This window comes from Lactuca saligna, chromosome 6 (assembly GCF_052625555.1).
Source record: "Lactuca saligna cultivar CGN05327 chromosome 6, ASM5262555v1, whole genome shotgun sequence".
NCBI classification, from domain to species: Eukaryota; Viridiplantae; Streptophyta; class Magnoliopsida; order Asterales; family Asteraceae; genus Lactuca; species Lactuca saligna.
This window is the reverse complement of record NC_136422.1, coordinates 146360740-146379763: the sequence shown is the minus strand read 5'-3', so window position 1 is coordinate 146379763 and position 19024 is coordinate 146360740.

The following is a 19024-nucleotide window of genomic DNA, read 5'->3' as shown; positions in this document are numbered from 1 at the left end:
TGAGTTTATGCTTTCATCACTAAGTCTAATGGTTTTGTATTCTCGTTGAATCAAAATTATTCTTAATTTGAATATTAAACGGGGATCCCCGTTACCCCGTTAGGATACCGGCAGACCTGATAGTGTTTGGTAAATGGGTACCCATTGGTAACCGGGTCGGTGATGGGATCGATTTTCATATTTCGGGATGGGGGCGGGATTACCAAAACCCGTCCCAAACCCGCCCCGTTGCCATCCCTACCTGGCAGCAGGCGTAGATCCCTGGCGAAGCTCTCCCAAGTCACAGCTGAGACCTCTGCCAGAGTGAAGTTCGCCGTCACGAACTTCCACCAATTCTTTGCTCCCAGGCGGAGCTGGTTCAAGGCGAACCGTACCCTCAGATGCTCTGGACATGAACAATTATAGAAGCATCCCTCGATATCAGCAATCCATCTCATCGCAGCAATCGGATCTTGCGTCCCGTCAAACTCTGGTGGCTTCGTGTTGCTAAACTCCCGGAACAGCAATGAGTCACCTCCCTGTGGTCTGGTAGCGGCCACAGCTGCGGCAGCCTCAGTTAATGCGGCGTACCGCTAATCAAATGTCTCCAACAACGTGGTCTTAATAGACCCAAACATCTACGGAATCTCGGCCCGGATCGCTGCAGCTACCTCCTCATGAATCATCTGACGAAGCTCCTCGTCAATCACACCACTCATACCAGGTCTGTGTCGTGGTCCAACCATGATGTCTCTGAAATACAACATAAAAATATCAGAGACTCTATCGGGCATAATCGCACTCGATAACGCAGTCCTACTCAGTCTCCGTTACCCAGGGATTCTTACTTGGGCTGCCCACTGACCCGATGTCCTTGGTAGTACGGGCCCAATACTACCAATTACACCGCGTCGGTATTCACCCCAAGTCCTCCTCCCCGAACCCCGAATCCTGAGTACTCTATTCTTGTCATACACTAGTTACCCACTCGCTCTCAAGCACCTCATAGAAGCAGGTTTCCCTAGACTAAGGCATCACCAAATCAGCCCACTCTAGTCCTAATATGTATACCTAGTCTACTAGCATGCATATCATATCATATCATATCTCATAACACATATTGTAAGAGTATTTTGGGGATTTTACCGTTCGGGCGCTGGCTGACCGTACACACTCTTTCTTCTTTGGTTGTCTCAAAATCACTTATCGGAATTTTTTTTTGATTTATTAATTAAAATTTTCTCAAATCCCCGGTTTGAGTTCAGTTACGCCCGAAGGTGTACCCGAATCCCTCAAACCAAGGCTCTGATACCAACTTGTAACGTCATAAATTTCAAAACCAAAATTTTTTCATTTTTACAATCATCAAATCATTGAGTAATAAGTTTAGGCTCCAATGTAACAATTTAGTCACGACCGTTTACATAACAAAAGATCACAAAATGGTTTCCCCGAGTGTGTGTACGATCACGCCAGCGCCTTCCCACGGTCCTCGCTAGTACCTGAAATACATAACACAACAACTATAAGCATAAATGCTTAGTGAGTTCCCCAAAATACAACCTACGCACGTACGCCTTTCCAGGCCTTGACCTTCCGGTCTATGTGTCTCAGGGGACTTCTGTCCCAATTGGGTAAACCTTCCGGTCCTACCCACATCAACCTTACGGTCCATATAACCACGCCTTCCGGCCCATAACATGTTGCCTTCCGGCCCAAATCAAGCATATCATACATGGCACATATAACGAATAACTTATCACACATTAGGCATATATCTCATATCATATTCGACCTTCCGGTCACACAGTCAAACCCTTCTGGGTACAGTATAGTGAGAAGACTCACCTCGTATGTCTCGCTAATTCGTGAACCCTGGAATCACTCATGCTCGGACCCCCGAGCTGTAATCCTCCTATGACATCATGAATCTATAATTATTACTTGTACCACTAAAGTTACCATCCTTATCAAGTCAACACAGGTTGGCTTGGTCAACAGTCTTTGGTCCATTTGACCGGACTCGGCGAGTGCACTATAGTGACTCGGCGAGTCTACGCGTTTTAACCAACTCGCAAGGATTTTCCCTTTGACTCGTCGAGTACTCCCCTAACTCGACGAGTTCCACCTGGGCCTGAATCACGAGGCCACCGTGACTCAACTCGCCGAGTCGCAAGGACAACTCGGCGAGTCCCAACTTGACTCGGTCCACCTGTCAAAACCTTTCTAACTCACTGTGACTCACTGAGTCACCCACAACTCGGCAGGACTACACACTGGGTGGTCTTAAGGACAATCTTCAAGCGACTCGTCGAGTCTGTTCTTCAGACTCGGCGAGTCCATGACATGCATCAGCTAACACTGGCTTTTGCGGTCAGATTTGTTCCATACACACATAGATCTGGACTTCCCAAGCTCATTTATCACGTAAAGTCTCAGTCTTGGTCGCCATGCAACGCATACAAGGCTCATTTTGGAGAAATAACCTCTAATATGGCAACCCTAGCTTCTAACTCAAAAAAATGGACATAAAGCTTGTCATATGGGGCCTCCTGGACCTGCTAAGGTCCAGATCTAGGTTCCATGTCTCCATGGGACCTTTCATACTTCCAATTTAAGCCAAATAAGGCAAGAAGAAACCCTAGATTTGACACATCAACCCAAAATACGAAGTTTAGCTCTGAAAGTTACCTCAAGAAGGTTCCCTTGATGAAATAGAAGCAGATCCAAGCTCCCCAACTCTTCAAGCTTGATCTTCTCCCTCCTTTCTTGCAATAATACACAAAATGATGAACAAATGGCCTCTTATCACACTCACAAGGTCTCACAGTCGTATGGGTGCACTTAGGGTTCAAGGTGGCCGCAAATGAAGGCCATAAGGTCCTTTAAATAGGGCTTAGGACCGGGAAATTAGGGTTTCATTAAACAGCGCAGACTCGCCGAGTCCATCCCTTGGACTCGCCGAGTCCGGACGTGAACCTCCGTCCAAAACCGCGACCCGACTCGACGAGTTCGACCTCCAACTCGCCGAGTCCCCTCACAGAATATCAAAAATATGAAAGTAAAGATACCTGGGGATCCGGGCTGTTACACATATCAAGCATATCATACATGGCACATATACATGATTAACTTATCACATACAATGCATATAACTCATAACATATCCGACCTTCCGGTCACACAATAAAACCCTTCCGGGTACAGTATAGTGAGAAAACTCACCTCGTGGAAAGTCTAAGATCTCGCCTACTTGCTATCTCCAAATCCCAACGACAACTCTACCTCGCCTAATCATAAAAATATCATTTAATAATCAAAGACTTCCACAACTAAAACTTTATCCCTTATCATCATTCCTCAGAGGGTAAAAGACCATTTTACCCTTCCTTGACCCAAAGTCTTCATGTTGACCAAAACCCTAAAAGTCAACAAAAGTCAACCCTGTGAGTACGCGGGGCATACATAGCCAACCCATGGATCGGGGGTCTCCACCCAGTACGCTGCGCGTACTGGGAGTTACGCCCGGCGTAACCATCAGATTCTAACATACTTCATTTTTGGTCTTAATCGGTTAAGCCATTACTCCAACTTCTAGATCCGACTGTGTCTATGCGTCTAAACCCATAAAGTCGAGACCTTTAAACCTTGGCATGGCTGTAAAGGCTCCAACACTTCTTAACATCATTCTAATCCAACTCAAGGACCTAGATCTCATGCATGGTGCAACATTCACGTCCAAGATATCATTTTTATGAGTCTACAACTCCAAAAGACCAGAAGTATGATGGGTCTAAGCTTATGGAGACCATTTGCACAAAAAGTCTCCACCTTTGGGACTAAAACCCTAGAAAATGGTACTTGAAGCATATAACATGAACCAAGTGACAAGATCCGAACTTTTTACCTGATAATGAAGCTTCAACCCTTGCAAAGCTCAGATCTACACTTGAACACCACTTCTAGCCTTCCCAATGAGTTCTTCTTCTCCTTTGCAACCTTGGAATGGCACCACCAAGCTTAGATTACTCACAAAATGGCTTAAGAACGAATGCACACTCTATTTATGGTTTTTCTCTAAGGGAAGGTGGCTGAGAAGTCCAGCCACACATTCCTTTTAGAGCCCTCCAAAGGAATTAGGGTTTTTAGTTCTGGACCGGTTATGCCCACCGTACCTGAGGGTGAACGCGTCCAAATGAGGCGCGCGAGTACGCGCAGCGTACACCTTGTACGCCCAGCGTACTCGCCTATCATGAAAGCCCTAAATTGACAACATAACCAAGATGCAGGGCCAATAGAAGAATACCTGGATTTCGGGCTGTTACAGTAACGTACCCAAAGTTGAAGGGTCTATGCTCTGGTTTTATGCGTCGGTAGGCACGAAAGATTCTAAATGGACTTGACTAGGAAGAGATGAACTTAGGAAATTTATAGACTTGACAAATTTTGACCTAGTTAGATCCGTTGAGCCTGACAATATGACGCTCGGATAGGTTGAGTAGGGAGATATATATGGGAATCTACTTGTCACATTAATTGAACCCGTATCTTGAACCGTGGTTTAACTTTTCCTCCATGTGCGGATTCTATCCTTAATTCCAGTATTGATGGGGAAACTGGTAAATTCCGATAAATTAGGTCTATAGAAAATCATTTTCTTTCTTTCTGTTTGTTAGTCATATGTTACCTCCTCTGCGTGATTGGAAGAGATCCGACCTGGACTGTAACATATGCAACTCTATTTCTCTGCATATTATACACACACACACACACACACACATATATATATATATATACATATGAAATTCCTCTTATCTGTTAGCCATATGCTGTCTCCTTTGCGTGACTAACAATCCGACCTGGTACACAGCATATGCACTATAAATGATAATACTCTAAATCTATCTTCTCCCCTAATGATGGTCTGCTCATCCGATGTAAGGAGTACTATGGAAGTCCTTGATTACCGGGACTTATCTGGAAGCGGGAAACATGCTCCAGTACAATTAAAATTGAACATTCAAAGATTATCTATAGATCTCGCGGCTCAATTTAGGTGGACAACAATATCTCTGGTTGTCATCAGATGAATGGTCCTTAAGATATAGTATCTAAGGAATTAGGATCAGATATAATTTTTAGGAACTGAAGTTCACCTTGCCTTGTAACAAATAGTATGTCCTAAATCTGTCATAATTTTTCGTGTTTAAGTGGACCACAATGCCGACGATCGACCTGACAAAAATGTGAATATGAAAGGTACCGACAAGTGGATAGTGTGTAAATAATATGATCTTTGAAATATAAGTGTTTCATGAACACTAAATTAATATTTATAATACTTAACAAAATATCTTAAAGATGAAGATTGAAGTATAATCTCCCTGCAAGGATGGTCTAATTCTTGAGAATGAAAGAAATGTGGTTTGCTATTTGCGAGAGTTTAGAAGACGTTTTCGTTACTGAATGTGCAAATGAATTTCATTTGCATCATATATATGTATGAAAACTCGTGAGGCGGTGCATGTTGTGTTTACGGAGGTATCACATTGGGAAATTGAATTCTATTACATTGGCATGCTGAATAAGATTTATTTAAAGGGCTTCGCTCTAATAAGAGTCTTGGTATGTGTTCACGGACACTTTTTGGCCATGAGCACCTTGGATCTTATCATTAAATCTATTAAAGAACCCTTCTATGTTTTGAAATGATCTTGAACCGTGAAATATGCGTTAGGAAGGTTCCATGGTCGTGAACTCCTTTCTAGATTTGCTTTATGGACCGTGAACAACATCCTAGAATATCTCTCGACCGTGAACACTTTGATCCTTACACATTTAGGCCGTGAACACAAGATATTTGGATCTTAGGACCGTAAACACATTTAAGGCTTCATTCTTTGACCGTAAACACCATGTGGTGGGGTATTTTGTGATTTAAACTTTCATATTTTGACTTATGTCAACATATATTAGCTTATACTTGTTTAATTCAATCATAGTTTTCAATTTAATCTTAGTTACTAGGTTGTAACATGTTCTAATGTCCATAGGAAATACAATGCACCAAGGATTGCCATGTAGTTTACACTACTAGTTGGTTAAGGTTTAGACCATGCTAGGTTTAAAATTTTCGGATTGTGACATTATCCCCCCGTTAGATGGAATTTCATCTGGAAATTAAGTCTAAGGAATTTACATGGATGAAGGTGAAAGGTACGAATACTCATGTTTTATTTGCTCCTCTCGTTCTTAAGTGAAATCATGTCCTCACTATGTATCTTAGAGGACTCTTACTAATGGGATAGGGATCTGATTAGTCCTGACGACTTTGCTGTCTAGGATTTCCACAGATTCTTCCATAAACTTGAGGTTTTCATTTACCTCGATCTAATCGAGTGGGATAATAAGAGTCTCATTGAGTATATACTTTTTCAAGTTTAAGGCGTGAAAGGTAGAGTGTATTTTATTGAATTCTCGAGGAAGTCAGGGCCTATAAGTGATTAAACCAATTTTAGCAACAATCTCGAATGGTCCTATGTACCGTGCATTTGGTAATCCACGCTTTCCGAAGCATATCCTGCCCTTCAGGGTGAGACATTCACAAGGCGTGGTCCACAACCTGGAATTCCAAGGATTTTCTCTTATTGCTGGTGTACCTTTTTTTGATTGAGTCTGGGAGTTTCACATCGCTTCCTGAATCGTACTATGTTCTCGGTAGTTTCTCAGATGAATTCCGGAACAACAATGATGCCATCTGGAACTTAAACCTCTAGCTAGTTGTGTGTCACCTACTCTAATCTAGTGTAGAGAGGATTTGCACTTACAACAATAGAAGGTTTCGAATGGAGCAACTTTAAATGCTAGCATGGTAAAGGACTTGACTAGTTGGTAAATGGGTATCCCATGCTTTACCAAAATCGATTACATATGCTCTCAACATGACTTCAAATGCTTGAATTGTTCTCTTATTCTGTCTGTCGGTTTGTGGACGGTAGGTTATAGTCATGTCTGGCCTAGTTCCTAGAGATTTCTGAAGCGACTGACTGAACTGGGAGATGATTCTACTATTTCTAATGGAGATAACAAATATTGGAACACCGTGCAGTCTCACTAATCTCTTGGACACACATTCTAGTTAACTTCTCTATCTTTCCTGTTTCTATAAAATGGCAGGAAGTGTGCGGACTTGGCTAATCAATCGACGATCACCCAAAATGGCATAAAGTCTACCTGTTGCCTTTTGTAACTTGATTATGAAGCACATTATAATCTGCTACCGCTCCCACTCAGGTATCTCCGATTGTTTTTGTAGTAAGCCTGTGGGTTTTTGCTCTGAAGTTCGTGATAAGACTCATACTTGGCTCATCCAACATTACATACACAAATCGTATATAATTTAGATTTGAAAAACATTCGAATGGGTGACTCTACCCCAGGTCCACAACTAGACAAGGAACAAGAGATAGGGTAGAATCACACATCATAAATCTTGTTGAGTCTAAATTATATACCCCTCACGCGTATACACTTAGCAACGATAGATTAACCTAATGAGTTCTTAGTCTCTATTCTTGAACTTGACCTGCAGTACAAATGATCTTGCTATGAGATCTATTGGGAATACTTTAATGGTTTCAGACTTCTATGACTTCTTTGGTGTGTTTCGCTTGCAGTTTTCTATCTATTGAACAGGCTAGAAGGTGTGGTACCCATCGCATGGGTACTTCTGAAGTTTTGAAGTGAGAGATGAAATAAGGGTTTGCTTTATGAATTAGAAGAATTTCATCTGATGACTGAGTAAGGAAAAAGTTCTTTTAAAGAGCATACGAATTTTGCATGGTAAGGACCGAACCAAACCATGTCGGATGATGATGTCGGAAATTTTCGATGAAAATTAGATATTAAGTCGATCTTGAAGAAATGATTACTAGGATGATGAACTATCCTATGTACACAAGTTTTGAGCAGTTTCGGTTTTATTCTGTTATTATTGTTGCGGAACCCATCCCCTTTTGATTCGAAAATGGAGAGTACTTAACAATACGAGGGTTCTGATAATTTGAAATTGTGGTCTTTCATGAAAAGATCCCTACTAGGTTTCTCTATCATTGCTTGGTGTACACAAAGTCATGTATAATTAAGATTGGCAAGACAGTAGACTAAGCAACCATGCCCTAAATCCACAACCAAACAAGGAATAGGAAATGAGGCGGAATCACTCACTCTAAATCTACAAATCTTAATTATAAATGACTCTAATGTATACACTAAGCCATCATAGCTTACCTGCTAGGGTTCTTAGTTTTTATATGAGTGTTGTGAATTGGTTGAACAAAAGAATAATCATAATTATAAATAATTATTGGGGTTTCGAAGCATACCAAAACATAGAAGGGTTCTTTGATACTTCTTAATTCTATGGGTCAAACTCCTCCTGCTCCCCCGTCATTCTTCTCTGTTGGATAGTCCCTCTTAAAATGTCATGTTTCACCACAAAGATGACATATTGGACTGGTTCCAACCTTGATAGTTGAAGTGATGAACTCAATCAAAGTCCTACAGATGTGGTCAGTGTGCCCCTTCATGTTGCATCTATTGCAGTGCAGCATACGGAAGTTTCCATGATGATGGTAGTTATGCTTGTTGCAGTGTGGGAGGTTTCCTAAGTACGGTGTAGTTGGTGTTTGGATAGTAGGGCTAATGGGGATATTGACTGCCCCAGTTTGTTGCCCTTTGGTAGGTCCTTGACTGGAACTACTCCCCTTTTCGTTCTCAAACTTTTGTTTTAGGATATTAGGTTTGTGGTCCGGAGTGTCTTTATAAGTAGGCACTCGTTGCTGAAATTGGTTATCACCATGATCGGGATTTCCGATCACATTTCCACTAACATTTGCGTTGTTAGCATTAAGATGAGCGATGATAGCTGCTACAGCTGCTGAGACTGTAGTATGAAATGTAGCCGTATCTATCTAAAGGATTATTGTTTTACCGGAGGGTGGGTTATGTTTCTTCGGAGGCATGATTCTATTATAAGATGAGTAAATGAGCTCCTGAGCGATTATGGTTGGCTCTAGATGTACTCTAATCATTTATATGAATTAAAATTTTTCGTTTCGTTATACTGATCTCAAAGGTTCGACCTACATCCCTATGATGCAGTCCTAGTAAAGAGTTGAAGTAAGTTTTTAGAATGGTTATCAGACGAGTGTCATCCGAACTAAGTTATCTTTGGTTTGTGGATATCATGATCCAACCATCAAAAATTTTTGATAGTAATTTGTAATAGAGTCTACATAAAATAGACTTATTTATTTTAGAAGTAATCACTCTAGATTGAGATTTCGTGATCCGATTTATTGTTATTAGCCGTGACAAGAAAGACGATAAACTCGAAGCCTAATGTGAGTAATGAAATCACTAACTCACTAGGTTGCATTAATTTATTTGTTATTAACATGGCACAAACACACTCAAACACTTCGCATGTAACAAACATGGTTTTCCTCTGTTCTCAACTCTATTTTGGATAGTAAGGATTTGTTCTTTCCTGGTATCTATATGGTGTCCTTCTCATCCATAGGTATATTGCATTTATGTGTCTTCTTACTTCCGATGCTTACACTGATCCCCATTACTTCATAATGGAGAGTTCAAATCCCGGAAGTTCATGCGAAATTTTAATCGGTGCCCTTAATAAGGTAAAGGCACTTGATGACTTCTATAGTTTCTTTACTCTTCATCTGTTTCTTTCTCGGAATTCTTCTAATGAAACTATGTTGGATCCTCGCTGATTTCTCTATTGGTTGTTGCAGTGACTACATCTATCTAAGTTGTTTATATGATAATGAAAATTTCTAAAGAATCTATGAGTTTAGTAAAGCTTAAGTTTTTATGAAGATGATCCTTTCTGGTCTTTCTATAATCACTAAGTGGGTATAGATTATATAGAATTCAGATCAAATAGACCTTTGATTAAGTGATTCTCCTATAAAACCACAACCAAACAAGGAACAGGAAGTAGTGTGAAAATCACCTATTCCAAGTCTATAAAATCTCAACTATATATGACCGTAAATTATGCACTTAGTAATTATAGACTTACCACAAAATGTATTTTAACAGTTCCCTAAAGTTATTTATGGCACCTAAAATTATTCTATGGTATTTTAATTATAAGTTTGATTCTTGGCCTTTTGGACATAAGAAGTTGATAAGTTTTCAGTTTTATTGTTATAGAATCCTAAAACACTCCTATAATATTTTAACCTTTATGTTTGGTTCTAGAATTCTTCTGGTACCTAGGTAAGTTTTTGACTTGTTGCAACACTACATTAACTCCGAAACACATGTTGGTCATATCTGAGATGAATATAGTTGATCAGGCTACATTGATTCCATATATGATTACATAATTGCCCAGGTTTAGCCGCAACGCCCAACATCCAAATACTTTTGTTTTGTTCTTCTTGTGATACTCATTCTGATATATATATTATGCTTGTACTTATACTTTTATAAAATATTGTTATATTTTAAAGTATAATTCTTGGTCAGATTGTTTTTATCCCAATGTGTTTATAGTTGTATATCTTTTATGACTGATATACTGAGTTCACTATAAACAATGCTCTAATACCAATCTGTCACACCCCCAAACCAGATAGGCGGAAACATTTGGGGGTGGAGGACATCATGTCAAGTTTCACAATACGTGCATTATAGTAATGAAAGTACAACAACCATTGCTTTAATAAGTATAAGTTTTACATAAGTGTTTAAACGTTACATATTCAAGCATCAAAGTAGATATGGTAAAAGACAAAAGACACAGCACGGTACTAAGTTGTCTTCTCAAAAACTTCGGGAGTGTACCTATCTACTAGATTCATGAGAATACAAGTTATTTTGAAGTAGAGGATCAGCGTTTATGCCGATGAGTTCATAAGTATTTTAGTTATATAAAGTATACTCCAAGTTCTTGGATAAGTTCGCTTGTTCTTCTAGAAAATCCTATATTTTCTAATATGATAAAAGTGATAACCTCAATAGTTATTTCTGCAATAAATTAGTTTATACTAATTATATATAACTTAATTTCGAACGGACAGTTAAATGCATGAATCTGCCCTAAGCCCATAACCAAATAAGGAACATGAAGTATGGCGGAAACCACACATTCCCCTACCTATCGGATATTATTTATATATAACTTTGATGTATAGACTAAGGAATAATAGAATTAACCACTAAAGGTCCATTGTGTTATACCAGTTTAAAGAAAGTGAATGACTATGTTCCAGAAAACCCTATATTTTCTGCTGTACAATTGATAAATAGTTTTAAATCCCCATAAAACCGTTCTGATAAGTAGTTTTAAGTCCCCATAAAAATGTTCCTATAAGTAGTTTTAAATCCCCATAAAACCGTTACGATAAGTAGTTTTAAATCCCCGTAAAACTGCTCTGATAAGTAGTTTTAAATCCATATAGAATTGTTCCGATAAATAGTATTAAATCCCCATAAAACCGTTCTATTTTGTTTGTGGAAAGTGATCAATACAATAGTATTTCTTAAAAATAAACTACCGATGAATAATTACCCTAATATTAACCTGGTTAATTAGGGTTAAAATGTGATAAATTTGTAACCATGTTCGACTAGAATGAACATGACGACCTATTACCGTCGAAACTGAATGTGACATTTTTCACCCCATGGCTGGTCTGTCGGACTATAGCTAGCAGTCAGGGTGTGAGATTGTCAGTCCCGTATAGATCTATACACACAATGCCTGCTCTTTCTCCAGGAGAGTTTGGTTACAAGAATATAACATTGCATGTATATTGCTTTTTTCTGAAGACGTACAATCACATTTTAGTTTGAGAAAAGATAAATTTTACCTTTTTCTTGACAAAGTAGTTTAGACCTCATATACTTATCTAGAAAATATATTTCTCGGTTGTATCATAAATTATACCTATTATAATTTATACGTTATATTTGATTAGCATGATTTCTCATGAGTTTACCCCTTTTCACAGCATAATACAAAGGTAATGATACTGACTGAAATAACCTTTTACATTCATATATATATATATATATATATATATATATATATATATATATATATATATATATATATATATATATATATATATATATAAAATTAATAAGGAAACGAACTTCGGACAACTAACACCACCTTAAGGCCACATCCAAACAAGGAAAAGGATATAAGGCAATTCATTAGTCCTAAGTCCTTTAAGTCTTATTTATATATCTATACATATATAAACATGATTTTGACAATTATAAGTTTTAAAGAGTTATAAAAAAACGTTTAGAAGAGTTTAACGGTATTCTAAAAAGAGTTATATGACTTTTAAAAGAGTTAAATGACTTTAAGTCATTATGGAAGTACTTGGTAATACATAAAAGCACAAGGAAATATTTTTTGTGATTAATATCAGAAACAATTATTAACAAACTTAAATTGTGTTCAATTTGTATCCCCCCCCCCCCAAAACGATTTAAAATCATTTAAAAGATAAATTATAGGGGTTTGAACTCACATGTTTGTGTAGTAACGGTTTTGAATACATAATAGGAACAGTGACGTTTGGGCTCTATCACGGGAAGGATGTCGTGTTCCTAATGGTTTTAAAACACATAATAGTGTGTAAATAATATGATCTTTGAAATATAAGTGTTTCATAAACACTAAATTAATATTTATAATACTTACCAAAATATATTAAAGGTTAAGATTGAAGTATAATCTCCCTGCAAGCTTGGTCTAATTCTTGAGGATGAAAGAAATGTGGTTTAATATTTGAGAGAATCTGGAAGATGTTTTCGTTAGTAAATGTGCAAATGAATTTCATTTTCACCTTATATATGAAAGAAAACTCATGAGGCGGTGCATGTTGTGTTTACGGAGGTATCACATTGGGAAACTGAATTTTATCACATTGGCATGTTGAAATAAGTTATTTAAGGGGGTTTACGCTCAAATAAGAGACTTGGTTTGTGTTCATAGTCACATTGTGGCCATGAATACCTTGGATCTTATCATTAAGTCCGTATTCCACATGTTTGAATTGATCTTGAACCATGAACTATGCCATAGGAAGGTTCCATGGCCATGAACTCCTTTCTAAATTTGCTTTATGGACCATGAACAACATCCTAGAATATCTCTTGACCGTGAACACTTTGACCCTTACACTATAACAACGTAAATTTTCAAAACAAATTTTCTTTTCTTAAACATGTTTTCACCCAAGTCAAGTCATAAAAATTCATAGTATCATATCATCATACAAATCATATAAATCCAAAGATCACAAATTAAATCCTACGCTAGTGTGTACAGATCACGCCGGCGCCTTCCCACGGTCCTCGCTAGTACCTGAAACACATAACACAACAATTGTAAGCATAAATGCTTAGTGAGTTCCCCAAAATACTACTTACGCACATACGCCCTTCCAGGCCATGACCTTCCGGTCCATGTGTCTCAGGTGACTTCCGTCCCGACCCGGTAAACCTTCCGGTCCTACCCCCGTCGACCTTGTGGTCCAATCACAATGCCTTCCGGCCCATACATGAATGCCTTCCGGCCCATAACATAATGCCTTCCGGCCCATATCAAGCATAGAATACATAGCAGATGCAAAAGGTTAACTTATTCATATACAATGCATACAACTCATAACATATCCGACCTTTCGGTCACACATGAATACCCTTTCGGGTACAGTATAGTGAGAAGACTCACCTCGTAGAAAGTATAGAATCTCACGTGCTCGCTATCTCCGAATCTCGAAACGAAGACCCAACCCCGCCTAATCATAATGAAATATCATTCTAATTAATATAGACTTCTAAGACTATGCTTCACCCTTTTTATTATTCCTCAGAGGGGTAAAATACCATTTCACCCCTCCTTGACTCAAAGTCCATATGTTGACCAAAACCCTAAAAGTCAACAAAAGTCAACATACCACAGTACGTGGGGCGTACCAGCTTCTATATGCAGGGCGTACATCACTGAACCACAATCAGGGTCTCAACCCCGTACGCTGCGCGTATTGGGAGTTACGCCCAATGTAATTCCCAGATTCAGCCACACCTTATTTTTGGTCTTAAATGGTTAAGACACTTCTTCAACTTCTAGATCCAGCTCTCTTTAAGTCTCCTAACCCATAAAGACAAAACCTTTAAGCGTTGGCATGGCTGTAAAGGCTCCTACACTCTCTAATACCTCTCCTTTTCAACTCAAAAAATCTAGATCTCATGCACGGCTAATCATTTACGTCAAAGATTACATTTTTATGAACATACAACTCAAATGGACCAGGATTATGATAGATCTAAGCCAATGGAGACTACTTGCTCATAAAGTCTCCATCTTTGGGACCAAAACCCTAGAAATTGGTCCAAGAAGCATACCATAAGAACTACAAGGCAAGATTTGAACTTTTTACCTTAGGAAGAAGCTCCAACCTTGGCTATCCACAGATCTACACTTGTACCCCAACTTCTAGCCTCCACAATGGACTCCTCTTCTCTTTTGATACCTTGAAATGGCACCTCAAAGCTTAGAACACTCACGCTCAAGCTATGAACGAAGGAACAACTCTTTTAGGGTTTCTTCCTGAAGGATGGTGGCTAAGGAACCAAGCCATCTCATTCCTTTTATAGCCAACAACCCAAATTAGGGTTTTGGGTCTGGACCGGTTATGCCCGGCATAACCTTGGGTACGCCCAGCGTACCCGGGTGATAACACGTTTTAATGAGGCGCGCGAGTACGTGCAGCGTACTCTTGTACACCCAACACAAAGGCCCAAAAATGATAAATGAATAAAAGATGAAGGGGCTAATTGGGTGTACCTGAATTTCGGGATGTTACAATTCTCCCCCACTAAAACCAAACTTCGTCCCTGAAGTCTCATACCGAAAACAATTCCGGATGCTGCTTCCGCATCTCCGACTCAGACTCCACGTCAGCTTGGGCCCCTTCCGATGTTGGCACTGCACTTGCACCAAGGGCACTTCCTTGTTCCTCAAAACCTTAACCTTTCGATCCCTAATTGCCACCGGTCTCTCAACATAGTTCAGGCCTGCATCCACCTGAATATCCTCTAATGGTACTACTGCCGACTTGTCGGCAATACACTTCCTCAACTGCGACACATGAAAGGTGTCGTGAATCTGACCCCGATTCGCAGGTAGATCCAAACGGTAGGCTACCCTACCTACTCTCACGACTACCCTGAAAGGTCCAATATATCGAGGCCCCAACTTGCCCCTCTTCCTGAATCGGATCACTCCTTTCCAAGGAGAGACCTTCAAGAGTACGAAGTCACCGACCTGAAACTCGAGCTCGGACCGACGCCTGTCCGCATAACTCTTTTGGTGACTCTGAGCGGTCAACAATCTCTGTTTGACCTGATGTATCTGTTCAGCCGTCTGAAGCACAATCTCCGCACTACCCATTACCCGTTGCCCCACCTTTGCCCAGCAGATGGGGCTCCAACACCTCCTCCCATACAACAGCTCAAAGGGTGGCATACCAATGCTCGAGTGATGGCTATTGTTGTACGAAAACTCAGCCAAGGGTAGATAGGTGTCCCAACTCCCTCCAAAATCCAAAACACAAGCTCGGAGCATATCCTCGAGCATGTGAATCGTCCGCTCACTCTGCCCGTCCGTCTATGGGTGGTATGCGGTACTGAAATGCAGTCTCGTTCCCAACTCCTCGTGAAACTTCTTCCAAAATCTGAAAGTAAATCGTACATCCCGATCTGAAACAATTGACATCGGGACCCCGTGCCGCGATACCAGCTCCCTCACATATAACTCTGCCAGCCTCTCAGCAGAAGAGCTCTCACTGATAGCAAGAAAATGACCGCTCTTCATCAATCTATCCACAATCACCCAAATTGCATCAACCCCCTCGCAGTCCTTGGCAATTTGGTGATAAAATCCATGGTAATTTGTTCCCACTTCCACTCGGGAATCTCCAGCGGCTGCAACTTACCATGCGGACGCTGGTGCTCGGGCTTAACCTGGCGACAAGTCAGGAACCTCTCGACGAACCATGCAACATCCCTCTTCATACAGGGCCACCAATACTCCTTCTTTAGGTCCAAATACATCTTAGTAGCCCCGGGATGGATCGAGAACTTCGATCGATGTCCTTCTTCCATCAAAATGGTACGCGTCTCGCCCACAAACGGTACCCAAATTCGACCCTGAAAAGTCATAAGTCCCCGACTATCAGTAACGAATTCCGATACCTGCCCGACAACACGCTCCCTCTTTCGGTTTTCTGGTCTCGCAGCCTCAGCCTGGGCCCCTCGGATGGTGTCCAATACCGGAGTCATCACCGTCAACCTCATACAAAACGTCTCGGATCGGGGCGCTCTCCGTCCTACGGCTCAACGCATCGACTACGACATTAGCCTTGCTCGGGTGGTACAGGATCTCACAATCATAATCCTTCACCACATCCCACCATCTCCTTTGGTGCATATTCAGGTTTGGCTGATCCATCAAGTACTTCAGACTTTTGTGGTCCGTGTATGTGGTACACCAAACCCCATATAGATAATGTCGCCAGATCTTGAGGGCAAACACCACAGCCCCCAGCTCCAGATCGTGGGTGGGATATCTCGGCTCATGAGGCTTCAGCTGCCTCGATGCATACGCTATAATGTGCCCCCTCTGCATAAGCATTGCTCCTAACCCAGATATTGATGCATCACAATATACCACAAAATCCTCCATCCCTTCCGGGAGTGCGAGCACCGGGGCCTCACACAACTTCTGGCGAAGTGTCTCAAATGAGGACTGCTGTTCCGGACCCCATGAAAATGCAACACCATTCCGGGTCATCCTGGTAGGTGGCACGGCGATTTGGAGAAATCCCTAATAAACCTCCGATAATAGCCGGCCTATCCCAAAAAGCTCTTGATCTCAGTGGGTGATTTCGGCACCTCCCATCTCATCACCGCCTCAATCTTGGCTGGATCGACCAATATCCCTTTCTAGTAAACAAGATTCCTAGGAACTGGACCTCTCCTAACCAGAAATCGCATTTGGAGAATTTAGCATATAGCCTCTCCGATCTCAGAACTCCAAGGATCTCCCTCAAATGCTCTTCATGCTGCTCTCTAGACCTCGAATGTACCAAAATATCATCAATGAATATGATCACCGACCGATCCAGCATCGGCCTGCACACCCTGTTCATGAGATCCATGAACGCAGCTGGGGCATTGGTGAGCCCAAAAGGCATCACCACAAACTCGTAATGTCCATAACGAATTCTGAATGTAGTCTTCTGGATATCTTCACCCCGAACCCTCATCTGGTGATAACCCGACCTCAAGTCTATCATGGATAACCAAGATACCCCCTGCAACTGATCGAACAGATCATCGATCCTAGGTAGCGGATACCGGTTCTTGACCGTCAACTTGTTCAACTCCCGGTAATCGATACACATCCGGTGTGAACCATCCTTCTTCTTGACAAAAAGAATCGGTACTCCCCAAGGTGAGCTACTCGGTCGAATAAACCCCTTTCCCAATAGCTCCTAAAGCTGCAAGGATAACTCCTGCATCTCTGGTGGAGCGAGGCGATAAGGCTCCTTGGCGATGGGTGCTGCTCTCAGAACCAGATCGATACGGAACTCCACTTGCCTTTCCGGAGGCACGCCCGGTAGTTCCTCGGGAAACACATCCGGAAACTCGCACACTACTGGAACCTCGTCAACCGAACTTGGCCTCCCCGCGGCCACTCGTGTGTCCATCACATAAGCTATGAATCAACTGCAGCCCTGCTGCAAACTCTGTCTCGCCCTGGCGGCCGAACAAAACGCTGACCCACACCGGGTCCCCTCGCCATACACATTAAGCACTCCTCCACTAGGGTCTCGTATGGTCACCAGCTGTCTCTCGCAATGAATGACCGCTCCAAAATTACTCAACCAATCCATGCCCATGATGACACAGACATCTCCCATCGTGATAGGGAACTTGACACCAAAAATCTCAAGCACACATCCTCGAATCACATCGGAGGTGTATACCGCTTTTGCATCAGCTATGGAAACCCTCAGGGGTCGACTCATCACCTCCCGACCAATACCGATGTGCTGACAAAAAGCCAAGGATACAAAAGACCGACTCGTACCCGAGTCAAATAATACCAAGGCAGGTACATAATTCACAAGAAAAGTACCTATGCATATCATAATATAAGTACAATGTCTCGTGATAAAAGTAAATACACAAAAGAATACATACCAGCCACGACATCGGGCGCCACGCGGACCTCCTCCGCAGTTAACTGAAAAGCTCTCCCACGAGCCTTTGGAGCCTCGACTTTCGCTGGTCGAGTCTCGCTAACCCTAGCAGCAGGCACTTTCGCTGGTCGAGCCTCGACTTTCGCAAGTGCGCCCCTTCTGACCTCCCGTCCTCGAATTGGCAAACTTGGTCCACTTGGCTGCCGGCTGAGACTGAGCCGACCACCGATCCACCCGCTGAGACTCGACCTCCTCCCTGGCCTGAGTCTCCAACTCGATCTCCCTCTTCCGGGCATTTTCCTGGAGCTCAGCAAATGTCCGGTATGTCGAGTTCGATACGAACTCATGAATGTCCCTCCTCAGAATACCCAAATACCAGCTCATCCGTGCCTGCTCAGTGGACACCTGCTCAGGGCAGAATATCGCCCTCTCATGAAACTACCGGGTGACCACAACTGAATCATTACCCTACTTGAGGGTCAAGAACTCCTAAATCAACCGTTCCCTCTCCACCAGGGGAACATACTCGTCTCTGAAGATACTAGTGAATCTCTCCCAAGTCACGGTAGAAATCTCCACAAGAGTGAAGTTCGCCGTCATGAACTTGCACCAATCCTTCGCTCCTAGGCGGAGCTGGTTCAAAACGAACCGTACCCTCAGATGCTTCAGACATGAACACGTATAGAAGCATCCCTCAATTTCAGCAATCCATCTCATCGCAG